General features: G+C 42.2%; 1 non-coding gene across 1 annotated transcript in view; it reads left to right on the top strand.

The window, feature by feature from the left end:
* The first annotated feature begins 5,568 nt into the window (after positions 1 to 5,568).
* Positions 5,569 to 5,693, top strand: part of LOC140893845 (5.8S ribosomal RNA) — a 156-nt gene continuing 31 nt past the window's right edge. Inside the window, exon 1 of the ribosomal RNA XR_012153407.1 lies at positions 5,569 to 5,693. This exon is cut by the window's right edge and continues 31 nt beyond it. This is a non-coding gene — a ribosomal RNA (5.8S ribosomal RNA).

The raw sequence follows: 5,693 nt of genomic DNA, 5'->3' as shown, positions 1-5,693 counted from the left end.
ACAAATAAAATCATATTTTATCTAATATATCATAAGATCATATCTTATCATCAATTGTACCAAAATAATTGATTTCAAAATTCAATTTACGGATAAAATATTAAAATTTTCCAAAAATTCAAATTTATCCAAAATCAATTTTAAAATTTACGGACTCGAACAATTCGATCCGAAATCTCGTGAACCAATCAAAAACAATTTTTGACCGGACCAAAAATAAAATTTTAAATATTAAAATTAATAAAAAATATAATTTTTCCCGCGGGCCGCCCGGGACACTCCCGGGCCGGCCCGCACCCGGGGCGCGGGCCGGGGCAGCCCGGCTGCCCCCTTAGGGCAGCAACGTTTGCTGCCCTGGCGGCGCCTGGCGCCGCCGCTGGGCGGCGCCGAGCGCCGCCCCTGGGCGGCGCTGTGCGCCGCCCTGGGCAGCGCCGAGCGCTGCCCTGCGCAGCGCCCAGCGCTGCGCTGGGCAGCGCACAGCGCTGCCCTGGGCAGCGCCGTGCGCCGCCCTGGGCGGCGACGGTCGCCGCCCTGGGCGGCGCCGTGCGCCCCCTTTGGGCGGCGCCGTGCGCCGCCCCTGGGGGCAGCGACCATCGCTGCCCCCTCCGGGCAGCGATCCAATCGCTGCCCGGGTTTCGCCCCCCGAAAAAAAAAAAAATTTTTTTTTTTTTATTAAAAATATTTATTTTGTTTCAAAAACCGAGACTCAAAAATTTTGTACAATTGATTATTCAATCGATTGATCTGAGCAACCTGGCTCTGATACCACTGTTGGAAAAAACTGGCGAGTTCCCAGACCAATTACGATTGATACCCGGTGCAGCGGAAGTTTAAAATTTTTCATGGAACGTTTCCATGGTGTGGGTATCAACCATACATCGATTGAATTACGTGTGTGTAAAATTTAAATAACAATTAAATAAATTTTACCTCAAATCTCGCAACGAGATTAATGGACACCAACAGAACAATTCTGCTCTTGTTGTCTCTCCCTGGAACCGATGAACGCCTTCAATCAGGTCCACGAACAGAGGTTTAATCCCTCTGATAGATTGCACTAGAAAATCTATCAGAAGTTTTCTGCGAAGAGAATACACGAATTTGATTCGTTATTCCTTACTGCGATTCAAAATCACAGACCGGAATTTCTCTGACAGAGTGGGAGGGTGATCGGCCGAATTGAGAGAGAATAGGGGCTAGGGTTTTCGAAATTATTGCTCTCAAAATAATGACCTGTTGTGTTTTTTTTTTTTTTATAATTTCTGTACTGAAATAACTTATTTATAATGCAGGCCACTAACACCTTAGGGCCCATTAGTCATAAGCTGGGGCCCGACAAGCAAAGCCCGCTCGTTCAGAAATTAATATAAAATTCATCGTGACTCCGATTGATGAAACGATTTCACCAATGTGCACAGAAACCATTTCTGCACGTTTTAAAGTCAAAATAAATTTTCCTGAATCCGAATTCAGTGGTTTCCAAAAATGTCCATCCCTATGTCATTTTAGGAAATCCTACTCCCTTACTCTTATTTAAGAAGTCCAACTCCTTAGTTCATTAAATTTAACTCTTTAAATTTAACTATCTCAACGGGGATTAAAACTCCATTACACTGTGTGACCCTCAATGGTTCAGGGATACAGCTAGCCGTGGGCTCACAACTCCTTGTGACTCGGAACAACACTTTCCGACTTGCCCAACGAATCATGGTAAAGCGCCTAGCAACATCGCCCCATGATTCCCTAGGTATCACTGATAGTGCCTACAAGAACCAGTAGATTTTGGTTAACGTACAGTACGGTCCCTTCATCCATATATCCCGATCGAATCAACAACCATTGGTATATCGAGAGTCGCTCAAGATTCGATAACTATGCAATACATCTTGAAGATCAAATTAGTGACATCGCATGTGCTACTAAGAAACCATTTCTTAAATCACATCAAGTACTCTGGCCAGAGATTTGTCACACTAATATCTCCTCAGATCGCATAGGATATCCACACTCGCAAGTATGTGGTGAATCCTTGACAACAATGCATTGACTCCTATATGTGTCGTAACTGTACCCAATCTCGACACCTGATGACCCCCTCAGAGTCGGTAAACGAGTCAAAGCACAGTACTAGCATATAGAGTCTCCATGATGTTTCAAGTCGTAAGGACTAATGGTGTACAACCAAAACCGCGGACTTTATCCACTCGATAAGTGATAACCACTTGGAAAGTCCGGATAGGGTAGTTCGACTATTCATCCTATGAATATCCATTTGCATGCTTCGAACATCTCCATGTTCCCTACCAATGAAACGTGGTACTCCGCATCGCAAATGCTAGTCTCAAACTCGAGCGATCCTTATCCTTATTATCGGACGGCTCAATCGACTAGGAACGGTTTTAGAATATACAGTGACTATAAGATGTATTTCATGATAGACATCTCCATGTTCTACCACATCTTACATACACTATAGTATATTCAAGGTCTTTATCAAAACAACAATAGTATATCACAATATAACAATATGAAGTAATATAAAGTCATTGCCATAAAAGTGTAAATAATATTAAACAAAAGATTGTTTATACAAAGAGTCAACAAAGCCCATAGCCACACAGTTGGCTCACTGGGCACCCACTCTTACAATACTCAAAGACAAGGAGTTGACTATGATGAAACCTTTTCACCAGTCGCAATGTTCAAGTCCATAAGAATCTTTATTGTCATAGCAGCATGGTATGACTATGAGATATGGCAAATGGATGTAAAGACTGCATTTTTTAATGGAAACATTAAGGAAGAGATCTATATGATGCAGCCTAAGGGATACATATCCATGGGAAGCGAGCATAAGGTATGCAAGCTTCAGAGATCAATCTATGGTCTCAAACAAGCATCAAGAAGTTGGAACCAGAAATTTGATGAAACGATAAAGGATTTTGGTTTTATCAAGAACCCGGAGGAACCATGCGTGTACAAGAAAGTAGTTAAGAATGCGGTAACATTCTTAGTACTTTATGTTGATGACATCCTACTCATGGGGAATGATGTAGGGATGTTGCAGTCAACAAAGATATGGTTATCAGGTAGATTCTCGATGAAGGATTTAGGTGAGGCATCCTATATTCTAGGAATTCAGATCTATAGAGATAGATCTAAAAGAATGATAGGACTCACTCAATCAACCTACATCGACACCATATTGAAAAGGTTTTCTATGGATGAGTCCAAGAGAGGACATCTACCTATGTGTCATGGAGTTTCTCTATCCAAGTCTATGTGTCCCAAGACTGACGAAGAGATAGAGAAGATGACACACGTGCCATATGAGTCAGCCATAGGTAGTATCATGTATGGGATGATATCTACCAGACCGGATGTGGCCTATGCTCTGAGCGTCACGAGTAGATACCAAGCCAATCCCGGTCAAATGCATTGGAAAGCTGTGAAGGATATTCTTAAGTACTTGCGAAGGACTAAGAATTTATTCATGGTTTATGGAGGGAGAGAATTGAAGTTGGAAGGCTATACCGACTCTAGCTTCCAATGTGACGTGGATGACTCGAAATCAACCTCTGGATTTGTATTCGTGCTCAATGGCGGTGCTGTCTCTTGGAAGAGTTCCAAACAGGACACCACAGCGGATTCCACCACTGAGGCAGAATACATTGCAGCATCAGCTGTTGCTAAAGAGGCGGTTTGGATAAGGAAATTCATCCAAGAGTTGGGTTTAATTCCTGAAGCTGTTGGTCAAGTCCTGGTGTACTGTGACAACACGGGTGCCGTTTCTCAGGCAAAGGAACCAAGGTCTCATCAGAAGTTCAAACACGTACTGAGGAAATACCACATCATCCGGGAGATCGTGGAAAGAGGAGACATCAATGTCGAGAGAGTGGCCTCTACAGACAATATCGCTGATCCGCTTACTAAGCCCTTGCCAGGACCATTGTTTGACAAACATCGCGAAGCAATGGGATTACGTAGTATGACTAGTTGGCTTTAGGGCAAGTGGGAGATTGAAAGAGTGGGTGCCCGGTTAGCCAACTTGTGGCTAAGGGCTTTTGTGACTCTATGTATAAACAATCTTTTGTTTAATATAATTTACACTTTTATAATGGCATTGACTTTATCTTTCTTCATAATGTTATATTATGATATACTATTGTTATTTTGATAAAGACCTTGAATATACTATAGTGTATGTAAGATGTGGTAGCACATGGGGATGGCTATCATGAAACACATCTTATAGTCACTGTATATTCTAAACAGTTCCTAGTCAATTGAGCCGTCCGCAAATGAGGATAAGGATCGCTCGAGATTGAGACTAGCATTTGCGATGCCGAGTACCACGTTTCATTGGTATGGAACATAGAGATGTTCAAAGCATGCAAATGGATATTCATATGATGAATGATCGAACTACCCTATTCGGACTTTCCAAATGGTTATCACTTATCGAGTGGATAAAGTCCGCGATTTTGGTTGTACACCATTAGTCCTTATTACTTGAAACATCATTGAGACTCTATATGCTAGTACTGTACTTTGACTCGTTTACCGACTCTATTGGGGTCATCAGGTGTCGGGATTGGGTACAGTTACGACACATATAGGAGTTGATGCTTTGTTGTCAAGGATTCACCACATACTCGCGAGTGTGGATATCCTATGCGATCTGAGGAGATATTAGTGTGACAAATCTCTGGCCAGAGTACATGATGTGTTTTAGGTTACTTGGTGTTCCTAGTAACACATGCGATGTCACTAATAGATCTCCAAGATGTTATGCATAGTTGTCGAATCTCGAACGACTCTCGATATACCAATGGTTGTTGATTCGATCGGGATATATGGATGAAGGGACCGTACTGTACGCTAACCAAAATCTACTGGTTCTTGCAGGCACTATAAGTAATACCTAGGGAATCATGGGGCGATGTTTCTTGGCGCTCTTACCATGATTCGATGGGTAAGTCGGAAATTGTTGTTCCGAGTCACAAGGAGTTGTGAGCCCATGGCTAGCTGTATTCCTGAATCATTGAGGGTTACACAAGTAATGGATTACTAAAACCGCGTAGAGATAGTTAAATTTAAAGAGTTAAATTTAATGAAAGAGAAGTTGGATTTCTTAATTAAAAGGGGGTGGGATTTCCAAAAATGACATAGGGATTGGCATTTTTGGAAATCACTGAATTCGGATTCAGAAAAATTATCTTGACTCTAAAAGATGAAGAAATGGTTTCTGTGCACATTGGTGAAATCAGTTTATCAATCGGAGTCACGATGAATTTTATATTAATTTCTATAACAACAGGCTTGGCTTGTTGGGCTTAAGTTATGGATTGTAGGCTTTAAGGAGTTAGAGTCCTGATACAATTATAACTAGAAATTATCTATAAATAAAGGTGTTGGGTTCGAAAATTTGACACATTGTGCGAAGCCGCTTGGGTGAACCTAACCTCTCGGCGCGGATAGCGCCAAGGAAAACCGTAATCGCTACTCTCCGTACGCGGTGCCCAGGACGTGATGAGGAGGCACCTATCGAATAGATAATAATACAACGACTCTCGGCAACGGATATCTCGGCTCTCGCATCGATGAAGAACGTAGCGAAATGCGATACTTGTTGTGAATTGCAGAATCTCGTGAACCATCGAGTCTTTGAACGCAATTTGTGCCCGAAGCCA

This window comes from Henckelia pumila, chromosome 3, assembly GCF_033568475.1.
Source record: "Henckelia pumila isolate YLH828 chromosome 3, ASM3356847v2, whole genome shotgun sequence".
In the NCBI taxonomy this organism is placed as follows: domain Eukaryota; kingdom Viridiplantae; phylum Streptophyta; class Magnoliopsida; order Lamiales; family Gesneriaceae; genus Henckelia; species Henckelia pumila.
The sequence above is the reverse complement of the archived record's forward strand: the minus strand, read 5'-3'. Positions and strand labels throughout refer to the sequence as shown.